Below are 17,978 nucleotides of genomic sequence, written 5' to 3' on the forward strand. Positions count from 1 at the left end.
AGAAGCTTTTGTATTTGCCTGCCTTGGGAAATATCCCTTACAATTTAGTAACAACCTGAAAACTTAAAGCTTTAGATATCGTACAAGAAGCCCAGTCTCTGTTTTAACTATTAAGCAGAATCCATGGAGATTTCATAAATTATAGATTGTACCTACGGCTCTCTTAGGGGTAGGGAATGCAGAGAGATTTACTCTCTGCAAACCTTTACTTTATTTACTTTATTTACTTTATGCAAACCTACTTAACTTGCACTTCCTGAAGGTATATAGGAGCCAAAATGTGGCTTCCCTTCAAAATTCACACTTCTCCATATTTTGCAAAAATGCATTTTGTGTGTGTGTGTGTGTGTGTGTGGAGAGAGAGAGAGAGAGAGAGAGAGAGAGAGAGAGAGAGAGAGAGAGAGAGAGAAAGAAATAACCTGAGACTGAATCACCCTGTTGGGGGTGTTGGCCCCTCAATGGTGTTGTGGAATACTCAATGAGGAATTATCTAACACTCCATATGATAGAAGGGTGGTCTAGAAATATGGAAAATGAATTAAAGATAACAAAGTACATGTACATCACATTTTATTTTGATGGGGGGGGGGATGAAGGATGCACATAACTTCCCCATGAAATAGCATAGCACTGCAAAGTGCTTTACACTGGCTGAACCATGCCCAGAAGCAATAGCAAGGCAAGTACAACCCAACCTAACCCAACCCTGGAAATTGTAGTTCAGAACATTGGACAAGGGGATGCTCATCAAATTTGCTGATGGTACCTAATCAGTCATTATTCACCAGAGCACTCAAGGGCTTAAAGCAGGGGTAGGCAACCTAAGGCCTGTGGGCCGAATCCGGCCCTATCGCCTTCTCAATCCGGCCCACAGACGGTCTGGGAATCAGCGAGTTTTTACATGAGTAGAATGTGTCCTTTTATTTAAAATGCATCTCTGGGTTATTTGTGGGGCATAAGAATTCGTTCATCCCCCCCCAAAAAAATATATAGTCCAGCCCCCCACATGGTCTGAGGGACAGTGGACCAGCCCACAGATGAAAAAGGTTGCTGGCCCCTGGCTTAAAGTGTGTGTGTGTGTGTGTGTGTGAGAGAGAGAGAGAGAGAGAGAGAGAGAGAGAGAGAGAGGTGGGGACACAAACATGCAGACTGAGTACATAAAGATCTGAGAAGGAGTCTCTCAAGAGGATTTTAAATGTCCAACGATCTGGTCAGCAGGAAGCTAATGACTTGCCTGATGGTCATATTGTTTAACTCAGCTGTTATTTGTTTACATCTGGAAACTAGGACAATGCCACCTAGCTCTGCTCTGCTTTCCTGTATATGTTTTCTAAAAGTCCTTACTCCAAAGGTTTGCTGTTACAGAATTGTTCCTGTCCTTGTGGAACAAGGCATTTTGGATAGACTTGGGCCAAAATGGCGAGAGACAGCTCCACTGCATTCTCTGCTTGTGGTCAAAACAACCGCCTGGCTCCTTTGGGGTGGTTGTTGGTTATGGTGCCACCAGAGAAAGGGAGGGTACTAAATTATGCCACCAGAAGTGACAATACAGTCCAAGTGCAGGAGTTTAATTTAAGGAGAGTTTTAATTGGTACCAGAAGTTTGATCTGGGAGTTTCTACAACCTGGAAGTATCCTCTCCACATATTCTGTTGTAATGATTGCTTTCTCAAAATTTATCTTCTGTACCATGAAAATAAATAAGAACATTATTTTAAAAAATGTGACAGCAAGTGTACCTAGGTGTTTATTCCCCATTTCTTTGTGTGAACTGTGTGTTAAGATATAAGCTCCCCTCCCATCTCCTCCACACTTTATATGCCTAAGCTTGCAGCATCCTGGAATTTGATATCTGCTCCACTGCTTTGGTCTTGGCAGATGCAGCTTATCATGTCTCAAGAGATGGATGGAGAGCAATGGCTGTGCACACACCATGCATTTAAAGCACATTTAAAGCACACACCGCCCCACCCAAAGAATCCTGGGAACTGTAGTTTAGCTCCCTCACAGAGCTACAATTCCCAGCACCCTCAGCAAGCTACAGGTCCCAGGATGTGGTGTGCGTGTGTGATTTTAATATATGGTGTGTACGTCCCTTTTCTCCTTTGCATGTACTGACTTTTGTGAGATTGTTTTCAAGGCGCCTGTAAAATCTCACTGGACGTGTGGTATTAGTAATATATTAGTAACCTGCTTAGAATCTTGCTTAATTAGTTGCCATTAATTTGATTTTAATTGATTTTTATAATGAAATATTTTTAGAATGTGTTTTTAGAATCTGATTGTTTGATTGTTGATTGTTGTTAGCCACCCTGAGCCCGGCTTCGGCTGGGGAGGGCGGGATATAAATAAAATTTATTATTATTATTATTATTATTAATATAAGTACAAGGGCCAGTAGGTGGCAGTGTGCAAAGAGGTCAGAGCTGCAGGTAGGAAAAGACTGTTTCTTGAGTTTGTTAAATTTAAAGAAGTTCTGTTTGCATTTGAGAATGGAAAAGAGGGGTCATGTGTTCCACGCAATCCCTTTTCATAACATATTTAATTTAAATCAGTCAATTGTTTCCATGTAAACAATGGAAAGAAGCAAAAGTCCTATCAAAGGTAGAATGGATCCCAAAACTTATGGAATATGCAGAAAGGGTGAAACTTACAGGAAGAATAAGCAATCGAGATAACAAACATTTTATAAATGAATGGAAATGGTTTGTTGAATATTTACAGATAAGTTGTAAACACATAAAAAACATTAGCAGCATTATTGTAGCAACCAGTAGTTTTATAAGAGTTTATATTTACAGATAATTAAATGAGCAAGTTAAATTAATTTGGATATGCAGAAGATATTAAAAAAAATTAAGGAACCACAGAAAAAGGGGGAAGAAAGTCAAATTCTGAGATGTTAAATTGATTGTAAAACTAATGAAAATGTATAAATTTGACAAGTATAAATAAAAAACTAGAAAAAAGTTTCCATGTAAACACCAAAAGCTTCAAACTAGCCATTTATCAGCCTAGTATTTCTGAATAAAGAAATGATCGGTTGACTCCACCACTTAATTTCCTCTGGATTGTGGTGTGACATCAGTCCCATTAATATTCAGCAACACAAGGATCTCTCCAATATTTCTGGGGCCAATGGTCCAATTTTCAAAATTGAAGTTTAAAATGAACCTGTCCGAAGGATCTCCACTGGTTATAAAATTACAGTTCGGCCCTTAACTGTAACTTGGAGATGAATCTCAAGGCAATTCAGGCTATTTTTAGACCTATTTAATACCAACTTATTCCCCTGACATGAGCGTAGCCATCTGTCAGATTCCTTCTGGAGCTCAGAAATCAAATGTATAGCTAATTTAAAAATTGCAGGCTACATTATGACCTCTGTATAATGACATGCCACATCTCTGGTAACTCATTTAAAAGTAACATCCTATTGATATTACATAATAGCATTAATCTCTCTCCCCCCCCCCCCTATATGTGAGGGTAGGGAAATGAAGCTTTGGAGTCAGAATCCATAAAGCTGCTTAGAGCCATGGAACAGTGCCAGCCCAAGACATTTTGCTACCCGAAGCAGAGCCCTACTCCCATCTAGGGCAAACACTTTAAAATGCGCTTTTCCAAGGTGGCGCCCGCGGGCACCAGTATGACCACCAATAGCTCCCATGGCACCCATCAAAAGGTCTCAATAAATATTTCCTCATAAATCTACAATACAAAAGAGACCACTTGTTCTTTCTGCTCAGTTCCTGTTTTCATTGGCTCAGCCTCTCCTCCACTGAACACCCCATTCCTGAAGCATGCCCACATTTCATTAGAAGTCCACCCTTGCAACTATTCTTGTGATTCGAGGACCCACCCCCTCTTGGGAATAATAAAGACACGTGGACACAGGATATTAGGTTAATGGGCTAGAAAAGGCCACAACTTTATTGATTACAGCATGTGAGAAGGTATTGGCTTAGGCATTGGACAACGGCAGATTTGACTCCACCCACTCGGAGAGGGGTGAGTCAGACGGAGGGTTAACCACCAGTAGGGGGAGCCTGTTGATGCAAATACAACTATAAGCTCTCCCCTGATGTCACCAGGGTCGTGCCATGGCCCCCCCACCACACAGGCATCGGACAGGATCCACGACTGCCGGATTCCTTTAACGGAATACCCATAAGTGAAGGAGTAGGCGATGGCCACACCTTGCCCTTCCATACACCAACAACACATTCTAATGCCTAACCTCCAAATACCGAGAAAGTTGTGATGATTGCTACGAGGTAGGCAAAAAAAACCAAGAGGCTGGTGTCAATTTGCCAAATGGAAAAAACTCCTACCAGGCCACCTGGGCAACCGTGGGTCCATAGCAAGGTCAAGCAATAAGCTACGCTCTAAAGGGAGTGGTGGGTGGGTGACTCGTGGAGATCGGCAGCGCAATGGTGGAGAAAGCTGGCGCGGCCACATTTGAACGACTAGACCACGCCCCCGCAGTGTCACCCAATTGGGTGCCCAACCGGGAGGCGTGGCACGCCAGTGATGAAGGCAAGGCAGGGGGCAAACGCCCCCTGCTTGACGCAGGAATCGGCTCCCGCTCACAACCCCTCCCCTCCGGAAGGAGGAGAAGCTTTCTCTCACACAGGAGAGATGAAAACACCTTCTCTCCACGGGAATGTCAATGCCTTTCCTCCCCATTCACGGGGCAGCTGGTGTAGGAGGGCTACAGCTACACTTTTTTTAATAAGAGTCATCTATTCCTGCCGAAATGCAGGAATCGTTTGCCCAACATGGGGCTTCAACCCACAACCCCGAGATTAAGAGTCTCATGACATGATTTACCCACTGATCTCTGGGGCTATATATCTATACTTTACAATTTCCCAGGTCAAGAAAGGTTAAGAACAGGGGGACGCTTCTCATTCATAGTTTTGCCCTGTGAAATGACTGTTCCCCTTTCGTTGATTTTTCAGCAGGGTTGCAAGGAGGAGTAAAACTGTTCACAGAGTATGTCATAATCAGGGTGGATTAAAATCAACATATTTCAGCAGGCCACATCCATTGATTTCATTGGGTCGACTCAGAGTAGCACTTAGTTGGGTGACTAAATTTATATCTCTTCTTTTTTATAAGGAGCTCAGGGTGGTATATATTATTGGTGGGGCTGGGGAACAGTTTTTAAAAACCAAAAACATTAGCTTGAGGCCATTATACAGTCATACCTTGGAAGCCAAACGCCTTGATACGCATGTGTTTTGGCTCCTGAATGCTGCAATCCCGGAAGTGAGTGTTCTGGTTTGTGAACATTCTTTGGAAGCTGAATGTCCAGCACAATATCTGCAGCTTCCGATTGGCTGCAGGAACTTCCTACAGCCAATCGGAAGCCGCGGCTTGGTTTCCGAACCAAGGAAGTCGAACGGACTTCTGGAACGGCTTCTGTTCAGCTTCCAAGGTACGACTGTAATTATTATTGGGGTTTATAACTGCCCATCACCAAGAATGGTCACACAACTGCTGCAGCACTAACTGTCAGGAGCCGAAGTCAAGTGTAGGTCAGCAATAAAAACACACAATGTCAGTCAACTCTTTATTCAAAGCAACCAAAACAGTGCAGGCACAGTAATCCCAGCAACTCTTCCCAGTAGATCTTGCCCCAATGAAGCAGTTGCGAGGGCTGAAGGTCCTCACCTTCCTACAGCTGCCTATCTCCTCTCCAGTGTTTGACCCAAGCCATTGTAGACTGCAGGTGCACACAACCAATCTCTGCTCTGCTCTCTTCATTCCTCCGTATGTTCTAGGAAAACAGGCTGAAGGGGAACTTGTTGCTGCAGGAGTGGGAGACTCCCTGGCTTCTTCAGCAGCCTGCCTCATCTCTGCCTTTTGACCTTCCTCCTCTCTAGAAGTAAGCTCCATTGAACAATGAAGACATGCATAGGCTTGTACCAAAGGTGCCAACTTGAGAGGGAGATGGGTGTGTGCGACATTGTGTTTGTGATGTCACACATGTGACGTCACATCACAATGGCAGGACATCGGGAGGAGCCAAGGGGTGGAGCCAAACGTGGCTGCCATTCAGCTTCGATCACCGGCGTCTCCTTTCCTCTGATCGTCATCCTCTTCCTCCTCCTGCCACTGCCACCAGCCAAGAGCTTCTTTCCCACTCCTTCCCCTCTGCAGCAGGAAGAGGAGGAGGGGGAGGAGCCAGCCACTGAAGCCATACCACACTTGGCTCCATGCTCAGCTGCCTCTGCCATCCTGGACCCCCCCATAGTACTGGGGGGGGGGGCAAAAGTGTTGGGCCCCTAGGGGTTGGCACCCCTGGCTTGTACTGTTTAGGGAGAAGCAGAAACCAGCAGCCTCTGCAGAGGAAAAGAAACGACAGAGTGCAGCACTTCTATATAAAGTATTATTCAATCAATTCACTTATTCAATGGACGGTAGGGTCAACCCACCCTCATGTAAGAATGACATTCCCGAATTGGCTCATATCAGTCTGTCACAGGTAGTGACAGGAACCTTTGTTGAGGCCCACCCAAAGCGCTTATTTGCCGACACCCTGGGTTGCAGTTTCAGGCCTCGGGAGCATTTTGCAGTGCAGCCGGTGTCTGAGGCTTGACCATTTAATTATTCCATTTAGCAGGAGTTGAATCCGACATGAAGCTTTTGATAGCTGCACACTCAAGGGGCGGTGTGTTCTTGCCTGTGGCGCCGCTTGAAGTCAACACTTTTTCTTATGCCTGAAACAGCCATGTTGAGTGTTGCATCTTTTCAAAATGAAATTCATTTAAAGAGTGTCGTAGTTCAATCAAGGTGCCCATCCTTTTCAGCCAGTGTACATTCTGCTTCTCTTACAAAGGCTTCTCATATCAGTATCCTTGGTTTCCTTCCCCCACTCAACCCCCCCCAAAAAAAAAAATCCATAAGAGGAGTATAGTAGAAATCTGACAGATAATGTACAGAAAGCGAATTGCTGAGTCTTTTGTGAATTATACAATGGAATCCCAGAGACATGTCTTCAGAAGCTCTTGACACCATGGGAGGCCTTGAAAGTCTAGACTCAAAGGACTTTTATATTTTGGAAATACTTTGCTCTGTTCTGTGCTTTTCTTTCCTTATACATAGCAGGGCTTGAAAGCGGAAAGTAAATACTTCTGTAACCGAATGATCAAGGCTTCCAGCCCAGAAGTAGCCGATCAGGTATTGATTATTATGAAGCATTCTGTCGATATGAAACATTTTCTTCCCTTCATTTGTCTGCATTTGGGAGCCGGTTCTGCTGCTTTGGGGCACTCCCTTTGAATGCTCCATTTGGACAGTACATTTAAAGCAGTATCATACCACTTTAAATAGCAATGGCTTCCCCCAAAGAATCCTGGGAACTGTAGTTTGATAAGGGTGCTGAGACTCATTAGGAGACCGCCTATTCCCCACACAGAGCTGCAATTTTCAGAGTGGTTTAAAAGCCCAACCCTGTTCCCAAGGAACTCTGGAAATTGTTGGGGGGGGGGAGGTGTTCCTAACAACTTTCAGTGCCTATAACAAACTACAGTTCCCAGGATTCTTTGAGGGAAGCCACAACTGTTTAAAGTGGTATGATACCGCTCTAAATGTATAATACAGACGGGGCCTTAGATGCTATATCAAAAGGATCAGGTTAAGGTATTCTTTATTTAAATATTTGTCTATCATCTACCAAGCACCTACAATTTTCTAAGCAATGAGCAGACATTAAAAGATAAGGCAGCCCACAAGCTCATAATCTAATAGACATGATACAAAAAAGGAATGGGGAGGGAAGAATAAAGTAATATGGTTTAATATAAAGAGGTACAGCAGTGATGGTCGCAGAGAAAGAGAAGCCTCAAGCATGGAAAGAGATTGATGTTTGTGTGTGTTTTTGAGCTCGGCGAGGAGAAAATTATCGTTTAGCCTTTGGCTTGCTTTTCATATTCTGAAGAGCTAAGAGTGGCTTTATTAATTCCTTTGCTCCATTTGATGAAGATGTTTTGGGGGAAGGGGCAGGATTATGTACAGAGTCAGTTCAAATGTATGTTTTATTATAATGGGTGGTGCTGGTTTTGTTTTATTGTCATTTGCTGATATTTTGTTAATATTTATTTGGAATACTGCATGTGACGTGAATTCATGAATTTTGTTAATTGTTTATCTTTAGTTACTGCAATGCACGTTATGTGAGATTATTCCTCAGGCTGCAGCTGCTGCAGAACATAGCAGCTAGGTTGCACCATATAACACTTTAGCCATTGGATTTGCATGACTGCTAGTCTGCTACTGGACAGAATTCAGAATATAGTACTAGCCTATACTAGCCTATAATGCCCCATGCAGCTCTGGACCAGGTTACTTGAGACACCGCCTTGTCCCTTATATACCCAATAGGTGCCAGCTGTCTGTGGCAGAGCTTCTCCTGCAAGTTTCGAAGATATCAGAAGCCTGTTCTACAGGAACGTGGAGCAGGGCTTTTACTGTGGCTTCCCCTGTTCTGTGGAACAAGAGGCACCCATTTTCCGCACTGTCTGGAAACAACAGAAGCCATTTCTGTTCTGACAAGCTTTCTCAACTGAATAAATGAGTATTTACTTTGAGTGTCCACTTTGTTAGGGTTTCAGTCTTGTTTTTAATGTATTTGCTGTGTTTGTGTTCTTTGTTTTATCATGTCTCTGCCACAGGTGCATATTTTGCATTGTTTCTCAATTTATCTGATGTTTGTTTGGTTTTGGTTTGGTTTTTTTGTATAGTTTTTGGTTGTTTTCATATATCTGGGCCAACATTTTCTATATTGTCTGGCAGTAGCTTTTCAACTCTCATCCAGAGAGCGTTCCAAGCCATTGCCAACAGGAAATGACCAGGACTGATACATAGGGGAACTCTGGATATGAATGCATGTGTTCAACCACCTAGCTACGATTCCTCATGCAAAGACACAGGGAAATGCCCTGTTGCCACCAGCACACCACACTGACAGATGTCTTCTTGCATAGCAAGTTTAGAGAGAGATGATGAAAGAGGGCAAACTTTTGACGGATGTCGCAAACTGTCTCTAAGGAGATTTAGTTTCAAGCCTTTCATGTCATTTTACAATGGGGAAAAGATGTTATTTCAGAAACGTTATGTAATCCATTTATTGTCTCCATTGTTCGGGTAGCAGTACTGGAGTGTTATTACTTTTTAGAACATGTTTTCAAGAGTGGTGCTATCAATTCCAAATGACAAAGCTGGAAGTCTATCACAATCTGCATTCAAAGGCTGTGTGGAACAAGTATTGTGAGGGGCAGACCAAGCTCAGAAGCCAGGGAAATTGAATCTAATTCTCAGCTATGTTCTCCATTGCCATCTTCGCGAGAAAATTGAGGCACCAAACCACTTTTCTCATGGTACTACTAAGAATAATAAGCATCTGGATGCTTCATGACACTTGCACAAGGGATACAGGTGCAAATGTAGAAACCTCATTTGCAGAGCACTGTAACACTGGCACCCACAGAACAGAAATTTACAATCCTACGTGTGGCTTTTCAGAAGTAGATCTCATGGATTTCAATGAGGCTTACTCCCAATTTAAGATTATAGGATTGCAGCCAGGGATTTTGAGAAGGAAACGTAGTGTCAATGGCTAATCACTAGGGCCACATTCACACCATACATTTAAAAACACCATAACACCAATTTGAACAGTCATGGCTTCTGAATTCAGAGAGCTGCCGTTTATTAAGGATGCTGAGAGTTGACAGGAGACCCCTATACCCCTCCCAGATCTACAATTCCCAGAATGGTTCAATAGTCAATCCCTCTTCACAAGGAACTCTGCGAATTGTAGGAAGAGAGAAGGTAAACAAAATGCCAGAAATTTTTTAATATAAAGATATTGTTTAGAGCCAAATAAGCATTTACAATATACATATCCGTATGAGGAAGTATTATGCTAACAAGATAGACATATGCTTTCTTTATCTTGGGAAATATTAGTGAAATCATGCTCTTGATGTGTTCATAATCTAATATAGGTGGGAATGATCAAATGTATTTGTTTACACACTTGTTATAATGTCACCTCAAGGGTGATGCTTACTCTTGTAATTATCAATGGTTTTTATTTGTTTGTTTTGATATTTATTTATTTATTTATTTATTTATGTGTTATTTAATTTATATACTGCCCTATACCTGGAGGTCTCAGGGCGGTTCACAGAACAAAATCTGAATATAAAACCACAAAATATATAATCAAGCTCCCCATATAGAAATATTGTTCTGACAATAATAAATAAAAGTTTTAAAAACTTTTTTTTAAGTGTGAATTAAGTGGAATTAAAATGCAAACTGAACTTATTTATCTCCTATCACTGCCATTAGCTGAAAGACACCGTTGGATACAATGCCTGCATTGTAATCTGTCACAGTGTAGTATTCTTATCCACTGAGGTAAACATGATGTCATACTTAACCTGAAGAGTTTCTGTTGGGAAGGCCTCAGATGCTCAGGTGTTTAAAGAGAAGTAGGGTCCCTCCCCCATTCTGGGAAGGAAGGACCCTTAAATTTAACAGATACCTGCTTTCTGTGGATCCTGCTGTGTATCTTTTCCGGATCAATATGCTGAATCATAGAAGGAGCTTCTACAGAAATTAAGACACTCAGAGTGATCATTGCAGTTCTACAATTTACCACAGAATACACTAAGGGACTGGGAGAGGCAGCTATATTAAAGAAGCTGGATATTGCACTCCAATTTAAATCAAAACAATAATCTCTAAGCTTCTAAAACAGAGTTTCCATAGTAACATGTCTTCAAGTATGGGAATATGCATCCATAAATAAGTCATTTTAAGAATTTTCAGTCTCTTTTTTTCATTCAGAGAAGCATCCATATTCAGGTTCTAATTCACAGCTCAAGTAGCCCCACAGCTCAAGTGGTGTGGAACTGACACTCACAGCATAGTCTGTTAGCACAGTCTTTATTCACAAAACACTGCACTCTTCCCTCAGATATTTTAATTTATTCAAGCAAACAATATAAGCAGCTTTTGAAATTCTGTAGCATGTTGATACAAATTTTCAGGACCTTTACAACCTTTCAATAAATTTAAGGGCTGTGGGAAGTTTTACATATTTAGGTAGGCTTGTCTAAACAAAAATGTGGGTTTTTTTTAGCAGGCAACAAAAAGGGTACAGTGAAGGAACCTGCCTGAGATCAACACTAAAATATCCATTTCTTATAAATGCAGAATGAGTGTGATGTGGCAGCTGTAACAGTGGCAGTTCTGCAGCTTGAAGCAGTCAAGTGGGCATGTGCACCAATATGCTTATAAAATTATGCTTCAGAAATATAGTACAACATGGTGTTTGCCTTTTTGATGCAGATCGTCCGCATCTTATGTCCATTTAACTCACGCCATTTCAACCATATTCCACTGAGGGTTGGCTGGCTGAAGTTCTGCAAATTAAGTGTAAGCAAAGCATAGAGCTTAAAAGCTCTTTTTGCACTGGGCTTTCAGGGCATATAAAAAGCTTTAGAGTTCTCTGCCTTGCTTGGGAATCAAAGCCCTCTTGGCACATTGGTTCTGGGATGTTCTTCCGTGATCTCATGGGACTGCCTGAGTTCCCACAAGTTCTTGCACAAGCATCCCTAGTCTTCTGGAGCCAGCACACCAAGAGGCCTTACCCCCAAACAAGGCAGAGTGCTTAAAAGTTCTTTCTATGCTGGGTCTGCTTGGGTTACCAAATATCTTTCGCCCCAAATATCTGAAGAAATGCCTGCTTCCATCACACCCTACCAAATGCAAAGATGCTCTGTTAGTGGCATGCATAAGAAGGGCTTCTGTGCAATGGCCCCTAGATCACAAAATATCCTACCTTCTGCAGGGCATCTTAAGTAAAGGTAAAGGGACCCCTGACTGTTAAAGTCCAGTCACGGACGACTCTGGCGTACAGCTTCCGGGTCATGTGGCCAGCATGTGGCGAACCAGAGCAGCGCACGGAAATGCCATTTACCTTCCCGCCAGAGCGGTACCTATTTATCTACTTGCATTTTGACGTGCTTTCAAACTGCTAGGTTGGCAGCAGCAGGGACCGAGCAATGGGAGCTCACCCGTCACGGGGATTCGAACCACCGACATTCTGATTGGCAAGCCCTAGGCTCTGTGGTTTAGACCACAGCGCCACCTGCATCCCCAGCAGGGCATCTTACACCATCATAAATGTCTATCCCTGCAGTCTTGCTCTAGTCTTTTTATCTCTTCAGGAAATGACACTTGAAAAGGGGAGTCAAAACTCAGCTATCCAAAGAACAGGGGTGTGGGGAGAGCGGTGAGGAGAAATTCCCCCTGAAAGAAATACACAGCTACTTTTTTTTTGCCTCTCTTTTTGCCTCTCTGTTGCCTTTCTAATAATGCCCGCAGAGTTAGAGGTCTCCTAACTTGAGAAGATTTCTGTTTATATATTATTGGCAGCAAGACCTCTCCAAGGAAAAGAAGGGCAGATTTTGCTTTCCACAAAGCAAGCGACAAAGGAGGAAAGGCATAATTAGAAGGAAAGCCTATAAAACAGATACAGCCATGTAAAAACCTTTGTCTTCCTTGTTTCAACAGACTGTAAATGAGACGGTGACAGACAAGTGCTCCAAGCAAAATGCAATCTGTAAGGTTCAATGTTTTTAACTTCCTGAGTCTGCAACCAAGGATGAAATCTTGCCCTTATTAAAGACAACAGAGAGAAGAAAAGGTAATATTGGATGCAGTGAAGTGAAAATTTCAATTCATTTTCCCCCATAAGTTTTATTTAATGTCCAGAAAGGATGAAAAGGAGTTTCCCTGTTTACCTTTTTGGTTGTTCTCCTTCTTCCAGAACTGCTTTTCCTGCTCTGCATAGGATAACTCTGGTTGTTTTGCATACAATGCTCTGTATTTCATACATTATACTAAAAGAGACTATGAAAAGATATTGTTTTTGGCATATCCTTCATGGAAGACCCTGTTTGATGGGGAAACTCTTGCTTTCTGACTAATCCAGACCTTGAGGCTAGAGGCCAGAGCTATAGCGCATGAATCCAGACAACCTAGCTGTTGGGATACTGCCAGGGAGACAAAAGCCATCACTGCCTCCACGTCGTCTCCGGACGATCTGTTGATGTCCCGTAGTCACGCAGTATCAGCAATTAGCGGCACCAAGCCTCAGAAACAGATTGCCACATTCCTGGGCTGATGCACACTCTATCAGCAGAATTCACACAGCAAAAGTTGCACTCAGGAGAGTATCATTTAGAATGTTTATTCAGCGTTGGTCAGAACAAAGAAAAACATGACCGACTGCTAGCGTGTTCTGGCGCAGAGAGAGAAAACGAAAGCAATAGCAAACTTAAACATCCTGAGAAACAGGAAATACGCAGACTCTGTGACTCACAAGCCTGCTCTCTCTTAAGGTGGAACGGAAATATCCTAACATCCTCCCCCTTTCCGTGTAACCTGTAGTACCTGTGGTTCAACCCAATTGCAACCTCTGTACGTAAACCTTAAGTTGTTCTCTGTTAACAACCTTAGACAACAGATCAGCAGGAATTTCATTTCCTGCCATGTAGGACACCTGAATCAGTCCTTTTTGAATACACTCTCTTGCACGATGTAGCTTAATCTGCAAGTACTTGGTTCTCTGCTTGCAACTCTCTGAGTTCAGCAAAGCCAAACAGGATCTATTGTCTTGGTATACCTGTATAGGACATTTCACAGAAACCCCAATGTCCTTAAACAGTTGCATCAACCATTCACAATCCATGAGTGAAAATGACAGAGCATTGAGTTCTGCTTCACAGGAACTTAGGCTCACTGTTGTCTGCTTTTTGCACAACCAGTCAAACAGACAGTGGTTGTACATGTAGCATACTCCAGAAGTGCTTGTACCATCCGTGGTGTCACTTCCAAAACTTGCATCTGCAAAGATTTCAAGACCTCCAGTCTTCTGACTGGTGAACCTCAGCCTGTAGTGCATAGTCCCTTTCAAATAGCGGGCTATGTGCTTCAGAGCTTTCCAATCCTGAACAGTAGGATTGTTAGCATGTCTGCTAAGCAGGTTAGTGCTTACAGCAATGTCAGGTCTTGAGCATCTAGCAATGAAATTCAACTTGCCTAGAATGCATCTGTACAGCGTAGCGTCAGAGAACGCTTCAGCAGTACTATCTACCTGGTAACCTGTCACCATCGGTGTGTCTGCTGGGTTTGCATCAACCAAATTCAACCTGGTTAATACATCAGCAATTTTCTGTGTTTGGTGTACCAGAAAATTACCTGCTTGGTCCCTCTCCACCTGCAGAGAAAGATAGTTGGATACCTCACCAAGATCCTTCATGTCAAAGTGCTCCTTCAGCTGAGCTAGGGTGCTTTGGTAAAAAGCCTGATTCTTCCAAAACATCAGAAGATCATCAACAAAACATAAACAGTACAGTTTGTTTTGCCCCTCCTCCTTGACAAACACACATGGATCAGCTTTGCCCTGGTGAAAACCTAGAGAAAGCAATGTCTCAATGAGTTTTGTGTTCCAACACCTGGCACTCTGCTTGAGACCATATAAGGATTTCCGCAGTTTACAGACCATTCCCTTCTGTATCTGCATTCCATCAGGTGGAAGCATATACAGCTGCTCCCCCAAAATCCCGTACAAAAAAGCTGTATTAATATCATGGTGGGAAACATGCAGTTTCTCCTCTGCAGCTATCTTGAGCATCAGCCGAATGCTCTCATATTTGACAGTGGGCGAGTAGGTCTCGTGGTAATCATGTCCTGGTACCTGTGAAAAACCTCTGGCAACCAATCTGGCTTTGTGTCTGACAACCTTGCCATTCTGGTCTGTCTTGGCCTTGAAGACCCATTTGCTGCCAACCAGTCTCATTCCTGGGACTACCGGTACCAATTCCCAAGTTTGGTTCCTGTTCAAGGAATCAACTTCAGCCTTCATGGCATTTAGCCAAGGCTCAGCATCTTTAGAGGTTAACTCCTGAACCTCTTTGAAGCTTGAAGGTTCCCACACCTTCTCTGAGCTACTAAGAACAGCAGTTGCCGTCTTAGCAAACTCATCAGCAAACCTCTTTGGAGGTCTGCCTTTGGTCGCCCTTTCAGACCTGTGAACCAGACGTAAGTCTTCTGGACTCATCTCCTCCTTCTTAGGAGAAAAGTGACCAATGGTGAACAGTGGTTCTTCCAGTTCATTGTCAGACGCATCAGATGGTCTGACTGAGGCCTTTGCGCTCTTGTAGTCTGCTGTGTCATCACTGTCGCTGACAGCAGCAGCAGCGCCACCAACTGAACTGGAATCCGAACTCTCATCATCATCATCATCATCATCCTCATCCTCAGCTTCCTCAACATCATCTGCCTTTTTCCCATCACCTTCATCCTCCTCTGGGTAACTCTGGAAAATTCCCACATTTCCCCCCCACTTAGGATTGTACTCAACATTCTTGGTGAACTTAATGGACTTAGAGTTAGTCTGTGCAGCACAAGAAGAATCAACACTAGACATAACAGCATTGTCATCATAAGTTATACAGCATAAACCATCCATAAATTTTGCATGCAAAATGTCCTCTTTGCCTTTCCTGATGACACAGACGCTCCTCTTGAAGGAAATCTCAAAACCACACCCAGTCAGCTGTGGGACACTGAGCAAATTGTCCGCAGCTCCTGGAACAAAAAGTACATTACTGATGGTTGTTTGCAAACTTGCAAGTTTAACAGTCCCTTCTCCTGCAATTTGCAACGTCCTTCCATCAGCCAGGTGGATCTCTCCGTCTTGAGGTGTGAAGGAGATAAACAGGTGCTTGTCCTTCGATAAATGGCGCGTGCACCCTGAGTCCACAACAAACCTGGCCTTAGCCTTTGGAGCAGTCTTTGCAGCAAGCAAAACCTTGTTTTGCACCGGCGTGGGCTTTTGCAGCTTGCCCCCCTGCTCCTGGCCATGAGACTTGCCTTTAGCCTTTGGTGAAGCTGTGCCAGCTAACAAAGCGTTGTTTTCCACTGGCATGGGCTTTTGCAGCTTGCCCCCCTGCTCCTGGCCATCAGACTTGCCTTTAGCCTTTGGTGAAGCAGTGCCAGCTAACAACGCTTTGTTTTCCACTGGCGTGGGCTCTTCACCCCCCCCTCTGCTTCGGGCCATCTGAGGGCATCTGTCTTTGTTTACCTCTGGCCTTCCGGCCTCTGCAAAGACAATGACCTTGGCTCCCACGAGAAACAGAGCTCTCAGCTGCCGACTCCTTGGCTCCCCCTGGAGGCTGGAATGCTGCCTGGGCTGACATCACAGTCTGCTCCCCCTGCAGCTTGCAACCGGTGCCCTCAGCATCCCTGCATTCACTCACATTCTGGGAAACAGCCAGGACTTCCGATGCATTCACACCCTGGGCATTCAGACTCTGAGCTGGGATGACTGGCAGATGCGCTCTCTTCAAAGCATTCCACATCTTACGTGCCGTCACGTTGCCAGCAAGCGTTTTTATTTCCTCCAGAGAGACGGATAAGATGATTATGTCAATGGCCTTCGAATTCTGGGCCCTCCATCTATCTGTCAGAGGAACTGGGCATCATTTGCAGCTCAGAGTGGCCAATTGGAATCACACTGCAGTTTGACTTCTGACATTCTTCTGGTGTTTGTTTTTTAGTAGAGGAACAAAGAATCCATCCTTGTTATAGGATTGTGAGAGGGGTACTTTTGTTTTTTAAAAAACAAGTTTTGTTTTATTTTTAAAATGCATTTGTTTATTTGTGTACGCTATAGATTTGTAAATCACTTTGAGGCTTTTTTGTGGAAAGCCATGAATAAATAAATAATAACTGTCAGGGGACTGCCATCGGCTCAGGGGGGAGAGGGGGAAAGCCGGATGGATTACAGAGAGCCCCCAACGATTGTGGGAAGCAGCTCCTCCTCAGCTCAGGAGAGTAACCATGCCTCCAGTGGAGAGGAGCTTCAGGGTTCGGAGGAGGTGAGGCGGTGCCAGGACACCATGGGCAAAGCGGGAAGGAGAGAGGTCCTCCGTTACCCACGCCCTCCTTGCTCATTAAGCTTTCGCGCCAAGAAGGGAGGCGCAGACTGGGCGTCAAGAAACTACTAGGTTTAAGGACTGTCCACTCACGGATTCTGCCAGTGAATGAGCCAGCCATGGGAGAGTGGCGCTCTGGACAGATAAAGTTTATTTTGGCATCAAAAGCAAGGCATCAAAAGCAAGGCCGAGCAGGGAGGCATTTGCCTGCTTGCTCTCGAGCAACCGCTTGGAACCCTAGCAATAACTATTGGGTTTGAACTGCTGTTCCTCTTTCAAAACAGACAGCAGCTAACAAATGTATTTTGTGGCAGCCTCATCTGTGTCTGGGTTGATCATTCTCACATTCAAACATGCTCCAGGCTGTTGTTTCATTGCTTTCCCCCATCCCAACCCCACAAAACTGTTGCTTGGTCCTAACCCTTCATCACAAAAGGAATATGCAATTTAGCTGCAAGAGTAAAAAATAAAAATAAAAAAGCACTGATATTCACTATTGCTGTCTCTATTACGTGGCCTTTGAAGATGGCCACAGACCAAGTGCTCAGCACTTACATATTAAGATGTGTGGTTTTTTTCTTTTGACAGAAAGCTCATCATTTGTGCCCAAATTTGTATCACACCGCAGAACGCACACAATCGTGTTTGGGAAAGAATACATTGGAATTCTTAGCATAAATAACTCAGAGGTAAAATCTAGGGTATGATCTAGTGAAAAGCAAGTAGACTTAAATCTGCTGGTTGCAGTGGTAGAGATTTAAGTGTGTGCTGAGGTCTCCCTCTGAAATCTATGGCACTGCTCAGAGTCTGGTTTTGGTTAGAGCCTGACTTCATAATTAAATCCTTTTGCGGATTACTGTATTTGGGCTAGCCTTTGATGTACTCTCGGTGGAAGAGCAGCTTCCCTACAAATAAAAATGGATGGCGCCAGAGGCATAGTTTAAGTAGTGCA

The 17,978-nt window shown here is 43.6% G+C and overlaps 2 long non-coding RNA genes across 2 annotated transcripts; one reads left to right on the plus strand and one right to left on the minus strand.

Moving 5' to 3' along the window:
• The first annotated feature begins 7,660 nt into the window (after nt 1-7,660).
• Nucleotides 7,661-12,989, plus strand: LOC310838745. The gene is made up of 3 exons (XR_014561148.1): nt 7,661-8,037; nt 12,597-12,729; nt 12,853-12,989. It is a non-coding gene; the product is annotated as an uncharacterized lncRNA (long non-coding RNA).
• Nucleotides 12,608-17,474, minus strand: LOC310838727. Its single transcript, XR_014561139.1, has 3 exons — nt 17,289-17,474; nt 16,565-16,831; nt 12,608-13,063 (listed from the first exon to the last, which is right to left on the minus strand). It is a non-coding gene; the product is annotated as an uncharacterized lncRNA (long non-coding RNA).
• Nucleotides 17,475-17,978: the final 504 nt, after the last annotated feature.

This window comes from Podarcis gaigeae, assembly GCF_964106915.1.
Source record: "Podarcis gaigeae genome assembly, chromosome: 1".
In the NCBI taxonomy this organism is placed as follows: Eukaryota; Metazoa; Chordata; class Lepidosauria; order Squamata; family Lacertidae; genus Podarcis; species Podarcis gaigeae.